The sequence below is a fragment of the Myodes glareolus genome, chromosome 23 (genome assembly GCF_982192425.1).
Source record: "Myodes glareolus chromosome 23, mMyoGla1.1, whole genome shotgun sequence".
NCBI classification, from domain to species: Eukaryota; Metazoa; Chordata; class Mammalia; order Rodentia; family Cricetidae; genus Myodes; species Myodes glareolus.
Window position 1 is genome coordinate 56,375,018 of NC_142048.1, and position 12,226 is coordinate 56,387,243.

Here is a 12,226-nt window from a genome sequence, read left to right on the forward strand (position 1 = left end):
CACCAGCAGGTTAGAATACAACCTGGGATATTTGAGGACCTCTCTCCAGCAAACAAAAATAGACAGACAATGTGATTAGACACGAAGATGCTTCTGTTCATGTCTTACCAGTTAAACAGAAAGTCTCAAGAATGATATTTTGCAAGGAGTGCACTCCCCAAAGAAACCATTATCAATTCATTTACCCATAAAGTCTTGACAATGCTGGGGATTTTATACATTGTCTCTTAGTGACATAGAATTCAGACAAAATCAGAAGAGTAAATGGACATACAAGTAACAGACAACAAGACTGCTCCTTTTATGATGAAAATAATTTGAATTTTATTCAAAATTATCTCCGAAATATTTCCAGTGTTTTGGCATAGTGGACTTAATGTCACATTTTCCTGGGTTATTTCATATTGATTAATATACCCCCAAAATAAATATATTGAATATGTTGTACATACTTCAAGCCTTATGCATGGAAAGCTTTCGTGGTGCATTCTAACAGCATCATATTAAAGACAGTAAGCTTGGAGCAGTTTTTTTCATGTATTATTACCAAATGACAAAACAAAATTTCTAATTTTTATGACTTCACTTCCAGACATCTAGTATCCAAAATATATAGAGTATTTTGATATCTCTAGTATTAAAGTTTACTAGGACTAGCAAGATGGCTCAGCATATAAAGGTGCTTAGTGCCAAGCCTGATGAATTAAGTTAGATCTCTGGAACCCATGGGGGAAGGTAAGAAATGACTGCTGAAGATTATTCTCTGACCTCTGTGTGTGTCATGGCACACACACAAAAATTAATAAATGTAAAATAAAAGTTTACAAAGATGTTTATTGTGGCCTCCTTGGCTGAAGTCTGATTTTCATACAGTTCTAAAACTTCAGCTTAGCCAAGAAAAGAATTTCTAGAAGCGATCCATTCTTGGTTGGGATGGGCTATTTCCACAAAAGGCAAATTCCTGCTCAAAATCCTTGTCTTGTTTGCGAGCCGGCATCTAGACCTGGTGACACATTTGCAGGGCAAAATGTGAGCCGTGAAGTATCCAATGCTGACTAGAAGTTTGGAAATAACAGAGCTGCTCCGTGTAGGGCCATAGAACTTCCATAGCAACTCCGAGAATCAATATTCCTCCACCATCCAGCATTGGTAACAAGGTTCTTTCAAAGTTGTTGCTGGGTTCATGGGCTGCTGGCTAAGATCACAATGTATTTAAACAGAATTATAGCTAAAATAGAAAGAATATTAAGCAATAAGTAGAGTATACAATGTTCCCCTTGCCGCGCTCCCGAAAGCTCGGAAGCTTTGCTTGCTACAAGAGAGACTTTGAAAAGAGTTGGGAGGGGCTCCGGCGGCCCCCTGCTGGGACTCAGGCTCAGTCCTCTTACCCCACTTTTGCTTCTTCTCTTTTCCATTTGCTAGAGGATCCTGGGAAGGACACAGGGCCAGTGAAGAGGAGCTACCAAAGCCACCCTGACTCCCAAGAGCAGTGGCCACTGATGCTCACATTAACAATTCATTTTACTTAATCCAGTACATCTCAAGACAGGCCATTTCTGTAGCCAACATTACAAAGAATCAACGAGTTCTTTCTCATTCCGAATCTTTAAAATCTAGTGTGTGTGACATTCTGAATTCTGGGTGCGTAGGGGCAGTATGTGGTGGCCAGCTACCCTGCTGGATAACACGGAGTCTATGTGACATTCCGAGAGCAATCCAGGAATAAACACGGACCGGAAGTGCAGAACCAGGAAGCCCAGGAAACGGGCTGGCAGGCCAGTCAAGTTGTCCCACCTGGGACAAAACCAGATCCTGAAACAACCTGGACTTTCTGGCCCTTTGACTCACTCACTCTGCCCTGTGTGCCTGGCCCAGGGTTCTTCAAGTTCTGCGGCCTGAAGGTCAGGTACTCAGTCCGGCTGAGCCAATTAGGGTTCAACTGATCGCAGCTGTGGAGCTGGGGAACGTGCTGGGCTTGAGTGTGAATCAGTCACTTGTGAATATAAGGGTCAGTGTCCTTCGCCTGTGTGTGTAAGTGTGCACGAGCATGTAAGGAAGAGCGACCACATGTGTGTGGAAAGGGGAGAGAGGAAGGAAGTCCAGTACGGTCCCCAGAAGTGGGGAGGGAGGGTCCTTTGGCAGAGACAAGTCTCTGGCCACCAGCCCTACCAACTGTCCTAGCAAGGACCTCTGCAGTCCCTCAGTAGCCACCTTGAGCATCTACAGGGAGACAGGTACTGCTGCAAACTGAGAGCCCACCTTGATCGTGGCGCTTACATCCTGCTGGCCTCCCCATGACAGTGGTGTCCAAATGACTGCCCTATAGTCTCCCTGGTTTGGGGCAGTCAGTAATGCCCAGAGAGTCAAACCTGAATAAATAAGCCTCATGGTCCATAGGATCTCTTCTCCATTTGTTTCCTACCGTTTGTTTCTCTTGGGTTTACAAAACAATATTTTACTGAGCTTTACATACATCTGAGCCCTCCCCATTCAGGCTATCGGGATTTGGTGAGGCTCCTTGGGAGGGGTGAGTGCACAGGGAAGGCCTTACCCAGAACAGGGGGACACGCTTGGCATCCTTTCTATGTTGTTTATTGGGAACTTCCTTCACTCATGGAGAAGGCAGAGAGAGAGAGAGAGAGAGAGAGAGAGAGAAAGGACAGCAACAGGTCCTGTGAAGAGGCAGGAAACATGTCAATAGTGCAGGATGGCTCAGGCCTGTGATACTAGCATTCAGTAGGTGGAGACAGGTGGAGTGCATTGAGTTCTAGGCCAGCTTGTATTACAGAGTGAGACCCTGTCTCAAAACAAAACAAATAAAACTAAGACAGAAAGCAAGAAAAAAAGGAAAGAAAGAAAAGAAAGAAAAACGCAATGCATTAGAGGTCCCTGGGACCAGTTATGGAAGGAGAGGCAGGAGCTGCCTTACCTGAAACCTTGGGCCTCCCCAGTCTTCCTGGAGTTCCTCCCCATTAGGTTGTGTGCCTAGAGATCCGAGGGATGTACTCCCAGGTTCTGGCAGCAAGCATACTACAGACCACCCACTGCTGGGTCCCCAGCTCATCTCCCAACCTGGGAACCACCAATCTCTGACCCAAGAACATTCTTATCTGTCCTGGTTGGGGAGGGGTGGGGTGGGTGGCAGGGAGAGAGGATGGAAGTGAAACTACGGGAGCCACTGAGGCTTCTGTGAAGGGACCCTGAGTTGAGGTTGTTTGAGAGCAGAGCGCTGCCCAGCCCAAGCCAGCCAGCCTGCTTGCTTCTCTAGAAAGTGAGACTTGTGGAGTTCAAGCTAAGGATGCCCACACCTGTGGCTGGTACTCTTGCTCCATCCCGATCCTGACACCTTTCCAAGCATTTAAACTTGCAAGCCGAGGAAACAGAAAAGCCTCAAGTTCACAGCTGGTTGAGCCAGATGCCCCAGGTCAGAAGCCCAAGGACAGTTTGTCAAGTTCTCAAATCCCCTAGTTCGAAGTGGCTGCAAACTGGCGCCTGCCCACACCCTCCTCCTGTCCCCAACAACAGAAGCAGCTGAGGACCCTGAGACTTGTGGCAGACAGAAGCCCTCAAGAGAAGGCTGCTCACGAATTCGGGTAGTATAATTTTCAGAGTCTGATGTCTTGCAAGGATGACATGACTGTGGCAGCCACGGGTCCAGGGCAGCAAAGTCTGAGCAGCTGCTGGGGCTTTGAAAAGCCTGGGACAATGGGTGCACTGTTCCCAGGGCAGGCCGCGAGCATTTGCATAGACGGTTCTGCCTGGTTGACCAGGGGCTGTTCTGCTCAGCATTGTCCACAGATCACTTCGAGATGGCAGAGGTGACAGGATTCAGGTGAGAGCTGGGGTGATGTCCAGAGGGCAGGAGGAGGAACTGTCCTGGGAACCTTGGCTTGAGCTAGTTTGCAGGGCTTCACCTATTGGCTTTTGAAGATTTCCTCCAACTGCTGGTGAAGAGGAACACAGACTCTTAAGAGGAGCTTGTAGGGCCCAGTTGGAAGCATCCCGGGGTACCTCCTCTCCTCGTCTAACAATCTAAAAATGTGGGTGTTCGCTCTTGGATGTTTGAGTTACTCTGCCAAAATGAAGACCCCAGGCTGTCACAGTGTGAAATGGTATTTCCTCTTCTCCTGAAATGGCATCTTGAAAAACTGACAGCAAGGTGGGGGTGGGGGTGGGGGTGAGGGCAGCAAAGCTGAAATGTAGGGGGTTTGACTCCAAGTGACTAACCAGTCAGACCAGAGGCGGTGCTTGGTTTCACAAACTGGTGACGGGTTTTGGCGCCTACAAAGGAGTCGCTGCGTTGCAGCACCTTGGACACCAAACGCCTTTCCCCTCAAAACTGAGGCTGAGCCTCCCTGGAGCTTTGGCAGCACAGCCTACCACCTTTAACTCCAGTGGGTAGGAGGAGGGGCTGCAAAACAAGGACTTATGTCCACGCCCACAGTTCCCAAGTAAATATTGCCAGTTCTTTGCTTAGAAGACCAGGATTCTGAAGGAGGACATTCCAGAGGAGGGGCCTACGTCGCAGCGGTGGGTGGGGTAGGGGTGAGGTTGGAACAGCAAGTTGGGAGGGAACATTTTTCTGCAGCTAAATAGGCCACGGTCTGAAGCGTCCGCAGCAACATTTCTGTCAAGTCAAAAGCGGGAATAAACCACAGGCAGTTCTGTGTTTCTTCCAGGCCGGGGTCCCCACAGGTCTGTCGCCTTCTCTCCCACATCCTCTGCGCACATCTGTGCCTGCTCATCCCCACCCGAGCCCAAACAGGTGCTAGCAACGGTGCCGCATTCAGATCTGCAGGGAGCTGACCGGCTGCTGGCACCGCGAGACCCCGGGGGATGATGCTTCCGAGTTCCCATCCGTGTTACACTGCGGATTGCCGCGCCGCTCATCTTGGGAATATAGCGATTAATCCAGCCGCAGGTTTCCAGATAAGTGACTGCGATGGAGACTGTTGGCGAGAAAATAGACAATTATCCGCTGTTAGCTTTACATAAAGATCGCATTAACTCAAATTAGTTATCAGACAAAAGAGCGTCGGCAAGCGCGCCCTGCCCGCCCGCGCCCTGCACGTGGGCACCTCGGGGTGCAGCCGGGCAAACCGTGGGACTGGGCTGAGACCTCGCGACGTGGGGCGGGGAGTGGGAGGACTCAGAGGGGGACTAGACTGGTGTCACTCGTGCTGTGCTGACCTGGCCACGGTGGGAAGAGGCTGCCTACGGGGTGGGATTAGCCCGCCTCTGAACTCCAGCGGTCTCACTTCAGTTGGTCCCGCGCTAGTCCCTTCCGCAAGCTCTATGCCGCCGGGCCAGCCTGTCCCCGCAGCCGGTAGTCCTTTCGTCGCTGGCAGGAATGTTATTTGATTACCCTAGACGTGGCTCCTTATTCTCCACTGCCCTGCTAGGTGCACAGGACTACCTGGTGATCCATTCCTTCACGGTCACTGGCCACTGTCCCTCCCACCGCCCTTTGCGGAGGTCGCTCTCCGTAGGACAGGAAAAACGAAGACGAGTTGTGGGGTGGGTTTCAGGACTTGGAGGTGGGGAGCTGAGAGTGGCCTGCGGCAGGAACAGCTCAATGCAACCTCGATAATCGAAGTTAAGCATCTTCGCCACCTTGGTTCTCCTGTATCCCCCTTAGCGTGGACACCAGCTTTCACGAGCAAGATAGATTTCACGGATCGCTATCGGTGGGAACAAACACAGCGCCCAACATCCCGATGGGCTGCAGCGCCCAGCGGGGTCCCCACTGCCGCGGGCGCACACTGACTGTGGTGCTTGCGCTGGGCCGGCCTCCCTGGCCCCGGGGTCCCGAGCCCCGCTGAATAGGGCGGATAATGACCCCCGGTTCCCAAGGCAGGCTCTCTGCTGCCTGGTGAGCCTTGGATTTGTGTGGTCCAAGCCTTTCCCAGCTTGTCCCATTCTGTCACCGGGATAAGGGGCTCCCTCGGCTCGTTTGCACCTGCGTCGCTTTTGGCTCCTTCAGGAATGCGCTGAAGCTTGTAATCAGCTTTGTGAAGCCATTGAGTGCACGGCTGAGTGAAACTTCCAAAGCTCGAGGAAAACTGGCCGGCTGAATAGGAGCCAGCATGGGGCTGCTCTCCAAGCCTCCGTGCTGCCAAATTCCAGCAGAGCGCCTCACAATCGCCTTCCCCACACTGAGAAAAGTGAGAAAAGAAAAGCGAAAATACCAGTCACCGGGGTTAGCTGTTTGTTCCCAGATTAATGGCAAGCGGCTCCCTCCTACTCCACCCCCTCCACAAAGCTCACCAGTTCAGGAAATATGACAGGGAGGGGAGGGCAGTTATTAATAGCTCCCCAACTGATGTCACTCCCCGGGCGGGGGTCTTCTGGGGCTCTGGAGGGTCCTTCACTCTCAGTTGCTGAGATGAGCTCCAGCGGCCACGTGTGCTTTAGGCCTAGTGGTTGAAGCGCATCTCTGCCTGAGCAGAGCTGTGGATCAAGCCGTTCAGAACTCCCAACCTAGCATGAAGGCTCCTGGGAGAAACCACTAACTGCCTTGGCTCCTTCTACACAGGCCCAGTGGGGCCCTGCCACCCTGGTCCCTCAGCAACAGGTGTCCTGGGCCTCTCTTCAGAGGATCAAGAAGACACACTGCCACTTCCAAGGCTGTGTTCTTGGTGATTCCAGGGACAGAGACGGCTGCAGGGCAGCAGCGGCTGCAGGTGTTTCCCCTCTGCTTCAGGCATCTGTGCTGTGATTTCCTAAGAGTCGAATCCTTCAGACAAGTATCTCCGTGTGCCTCACAGACCCTGGCTCATTCTCCCCCACTCAAGATGAGTGAAGGCTCCTCTCTGGAAAACAAAATCCTTGCCAGCCAACAAAAGACCAGGCCACTTGCAAAGACTCATCCTTCTTGAGGCCCAGGAATACCTGCCTTCTGGGTGGTTGCTCATCTAGCGAGGGCTCTTCCTTGTGTAGGCAAACCAGGTTCTAGAATATCACATGCCATGTTCATGCGGAAGAAGCACAGATACGTGCTTACTGCATGGATGCTGGCTGGTCCGTCTCTGGATGTGGCCTGTGAGGAACCTTCAGGAAGGAAACCTAGAACCCTTCCTCTGGATTGCTCATGAGATCCTTTACTCAGTAAATCTCTGTAGGAATGCACTGGAGAAACAAAAGGAGAGGCCACACTGTGATCTACAGATAAAAACTTGCTTCGTCGTGGCTGTGGTTTTTCTTAGCTAATTAATTCCTTCCCCCCTGCATGGGGAGCACAGTCACACGGTTCGTGTTTGTTCTGAATGTCCATGTATGCCTTCCAGCAAAGAGAAGTTCAGTCCTGTGTGGTTCTTGCTGTAATACCTCGCTTCTGTGGGGGCCTCACGATGTCTGACTGTGGCTCTAAGCTATAAATAGTCCCCTGGTAGATCGAAAGGCTTAATGGGCCTCTTTAAATACCTAACTTATTATAAAGCCCCGGGGAGAATAACATTAGCAGGCAGGGAGGGACGAGAATCACGTTCCCCCTGTAGAAGTCCTATTACGGTGTTCTTGGTTGCATTCTTACAGTGCAGAGTGGGCAGGAATTTTCCTATTTATACACCTTAATGTGCAGTGGGGGGGCTAGAACACACAAGAGACAAGAGACAGCCTGTATGAGCAAGGAGGAAACTGAACTGAAAGAGGTCAAGGGACTGTCCCAGAACGAGGGCTCAACAAGATGGAGCCTCAGCTGGGGCACTGTTCTGCTTTTAAAGACACTTTGTAGGTTGGTGGACTCGCAAAGGAACCCTCTGTTTCAGACAGACCAGGAGAGGCACGATCCCCAAACTTGGCACACCGAGAGTATGTGGGACTCAAAGAGAAGCTAACTGACTCTGAGGACCCAGACGGTATGTGCACACTCCGCAATGCCGAGCTGCTTGAACATCCCAATGCACGCCACCCACCTTGACAGTCAAAGTTTACTTCTTTTATGGAGCAGTTTGACATGATGTTTTCAACAGCACCGCCTTCCAGCCGCTCTCAGTAACAAGTCAGGAGGATCTGCAGCAATTCAGAAATTAGTGAAATTTTATTCCTGGTGGGGGCACTGGATTAAGAGGCCGGGAGAGTGTGAAGCTAGTCAACGTGTAATTGCATGATAAGGCTCTCACGAGGAATTTATTGGCCAAGTTGCTATTTCTATTCCTTCCTAATCTCGTTTAGCACATTCGTTCTCTGCAATCTGTCTTCATAATCTCCTGTAGCAGAATGGCAGCCAATGGAAGCACGCGTGTTTGGAGAGTGGGGGAAATATGCAGAAGTGCGATAAACTGATGCTAATTACCCATATTTAGGACACCGGGTGCAGAAGATCAAGCTTTACAAATAACAAACCAGAGCCAATGATGATGGCTTCCTTGTGTGGAATATATCGGAGGGGACCAGATAAGGGTTTCACGGGCAGCAGGGATTTATTGGTCAAAGGCTGTACCTTCCACTTCCCCACTTTTATATAGCAGTAAATTATTTCGGCTAAATTCGCCAGAACATCACTCTTTCATTTGGCCATGTGCCATGACTTGCTCTCTCTTTGTGTCCGTTCAATGCAAATCCTTGTAGTTTAACATCAGCTGATAAGAAACAAATAATTGAAGTCATAGGTAATTCCCTTTAAATCGCGCCTATAGGAGGGTCCCGGGAAAAACGAGACGAGGTAAAGAGCAGGGGCTGAAATGCAAGCAGCCTCACCTCCAGCCTCAGACCACATGGCTAGCACCACGAGAGCACAGTGTTGGCTTCTGAGTGTGACAACGACCTGCTTGTAGACAAGGAGAACAGTTTCTAACATTGCACCAACAGGGCCAATACTCCTATCTGGAATTCTGATCATATAATGAGGATGATGATGGTGATGATGGTGATGATGGTGACGGTGATGAAGATGGTGTGATGACGATGATGGTGACAATGATGATGACCATCAAATAATATCTCAGTATATATTTCCCCCTTCACAACCTCAGCATTCCTTAGTGTTTGCCACTGGCCCCATTCCCTCTACAGCTCCTGGCTCAGACAGCAGACACAGGAGGGGTCAGGCTGGCAAACTGGTGGCAGGTGGAGGGTCATAGTGAGTTCTTGGCATTGTGGTAGTTGGTTCCTATGGGAGTTAGAGGACACTGGACAGCAATCCACTGCAAACACACAAGACCATTTTACAATTTGTATGTTAACTAAATGCAGCCAATGGCTTACTTCAGTCTTGGAGAAATTCTAGGGGTTTTGTCTGTAGCTCTTTCAGTTGGTGGTAGAGACAGCAAAGGGCATTCTCTGTCAGATACATGTGGCAAAATAGTATTGAAAAAAGGAAGTCATGCTTCAGTTTGGGGATATAATTTTCAACTCCCTGTTAGGAAGATAGCTGATCCTGTCGTAAAATATTTTTCATCCTAGATCACATAAGGACTACAGATGATATCGCGCTTACCTCCATGGGTACACACCTTTCCTCTGCATTCCAGCGAGCCCAGGGTGCGGTTCTATTCCATGTATCCCTGTGAAAGAAAGGAAAACAATGCCAATGACTTGCTGCTGAAAAACAGCGCACTAAGGACGCATCAGTCTCCAGAGAGGGAAAAACGGCTCATAGGTGAATCTTAGAACCCAAGGCCATTAGGACTAGAGGTTTCGTTAACTGAATAAGTGAGTCTATAACGAGTTGCCAAAAAAATAATTTAAAAACATGCCCATTGTTCTGTGAAAGTTAACTTGTCATGAGCTAACAGCTGTGCTAACAAGAGTGTGGTTAGAAGACACGGCATCCATGCTGCTGCAGCATGTGCATCCTAAAATTATTCATTCCGCTGGATATGGTGGCAGGTGCCTTTAATCCTGGTACTTGGGAGGCAGAGGCAGGAGGATTTCTGTGAGTTTGGGAACAGTCTCTTCTATTGCATAGAGAAACCCTATCTCAAATTACCAAACAACAACAAGTTATTCATTGAGGGAAACAAATACACTCCCATCAGCTATAGTCAAGTGGAGGTGGAGGGAGTGTGGGTTCTCTGGAAAACTTGCAGATCACAGAAAGAGCCCAAGGCATGTGATAACTTCGCAGTCTAAGAAGCCCATGGATCACACAAACACAAATCCACGCAGACATCCCTGTGCCAGAGTGAAGCGAGCTACCTGGGATCAAGGTTGGCTTTTGATTTTGACTTAGATCTCCAGAGCCGATGATGTGACATTGTCCCTTGAGGCATCAGCCTTTCGCCCTCATTTACAGGAAGTTAACTCGCAAGTCTGACTAGTGTCCAGTTCTTCCTTGTGTGTATTCTGTGTGCACCTCTGAGACATCTTCTCATTGAGATCACTGGCTGTCTGTGAACGTTAGCAAGCATTATTTTCAACCTATGCTAAGTTCAGAAGACATCAACCAGTCAGACTGTACCAATGGAAGCTAATTTTAAAAATTCTTTTCAGAGAAATGATTTCTTTTTGTGTTCTTGAAGACAGACACAGAGACCAGTTTTGACCTCACAAAGTATCTCTGGGGGAGACATGATAAAGCATAGAGAGAGAAAAGTTATCCAATTATTATTATTATTATTATTATTATTATTTCCCTGCAAGGGTGTGTGCCTCTAACAGTATGATCAGGTGTGGGTGGCTATGAGCATGCATGTGTCCTTGCAGGTATGTTTGTTCATGTAGGCATGGGCAAGTATGTATGTCTGTACAGATGTGGGCACGTGTGTGTGTGTCCTTGAAGGTGCATATAGGTACGTGTGTGTATCCCTGCAGGTTTGTTCGTGCATGCAGGAATGAGCAGGTGTGGGTAGGGGTGTACATGTGTGTATAGCTGCAGGTATGTACAAGTGTGTCTGTGTGCAGACAGTTACCTGTGCAGGCTTGTGTCCCGACAGGTGTGGCAGGTCTTTGGAAAGATGTGTGCATGTGCCCATGGGTGGGTCTGCACTGTAGCAGCCTGCAGCAGACGGAGGCACTTAGTGCTCTTACCTGACTGACACCCAGGTGGAGTGAAACCAGAGACGTGCAGAGAAGGGAAAAACAGAGGAAGGGTCTGGGCTGATGCCTTTCTGGGGACCAACTGCTCCCCCTAAAGCTCCTGAGTGTTCGCGCAGTGCTCAGCCTCCAGGGTTAGGAGTTGGGTGGGCACCCAGGCTGTCCCTCATATACTGCTCTACTGACTTTGCACCTTCAGGAGCCCACATTTCCTCAGCACATTGTTCTCTCTCAGCGGCTTGGTTTTCAGGAACCCTGCTTCCTGCCTCCTGCTGGATCCTCTCCACATGTGCAGAGGAGGCGTTGAATCACAGCCTCATGCCTGCTGACCGCGGATGTCGGGGCATCTGAAAGAGACAGGGAACGCTGGCTAAGAGCTGGTTAGGGATGGCTGCAGAGGACTGCACCAGTGCTTGGAGGGTCGAAACACACAGTCAGCTCCAATGACTCCAGACAGCCTCCAAGGAAAACAAACAAACAGAACAAGGTGGAACTTGCTTGGCATTAATCACCAAGACTACCCACTCCGTGTCATGTCCAGTCGTGTCTCCCGCTTTATTTCTGAAGGAGCAGAAAGCGTCTCACATCTTAGCCTAGCGCGTAGTTGGCCCTCGACTCATTCTGCAACTGCAGGGACCGACAGGTCACCACGGGGTCACCTGCGGACACAAGAAGCTCTCCCTGGGCTGTCTTCATTTAAAAGGAGGAATAAATGCCAGGCTGAACCTCACCCATCGTTATCTCTGAGGTGGTGTGGTGAACAAGCCCGTTGCTTTAGAGACTGTAAATGACAGGGGTTTTACTGTTAGAGTCATTTCTACCTAGTTCCTGTTTGATATGTCAGACCCTCAAATTTGGGAAAAGTCCAGATTTGTCTGCTTGAGCTATTCTAGCATGCTTAGCTGCTGTTTGCCTGGTGTCGGTCTCCACCTGCGGGGTTACCTCTCGAGGCCTCTGGCGGCCCCCAGCCCCGGCTCCAGGCAGCATTCGTAGTTCAGCAACTGAAGTGGGTGATTACTGGCACATTTGCTGCAATTGATAAAAATCACAGGAAGTGACGTTTTTATTAGTCATTGACTCCAAACAAACCCCTACAGTGGATGTTATGACTCCAGATCTATTTCAAAAAAATTATTCTTCCAAAATCAGAACTTCTTGCTAGGCCTTAATTGCATGGATTTATCCAGCCTTATTTTAATGTGCTCAGGGAATTCCTTAGACTTTTTACCTGCTGTGTGGAGTCTCGAATGAG

At 49.4% G+C, this 12,226-nt stretch overlaps 1 long non-coding RNA gene across 1 annotated transcript; it reads right to left on the reverse strand.

Annotated features, from left to right (window-relative positions):
• Positions 1-319: 319 nt before the first annotated feature.
• Positions 320-11,274, reverse strand: LOC125414556 (uncharacterized). The gene is made up of 7 exons (XR_015736133.1): positions 10,969-11,274; positions 9,437-9,503; positions 8,698-8,764; positions 7,914-8,010; positions 6,268-7,128; positions 5,191-6,155; positions 320-4,949 (listed from the first exon to the last, which is right to left on the reverse strand). It is a non-coding gene; the product is annotated as an uncharacterized LOC125414556 (long non-coding RNA).
• Positions 11,275-12,226: the final 952 nt, after the last annotated feature.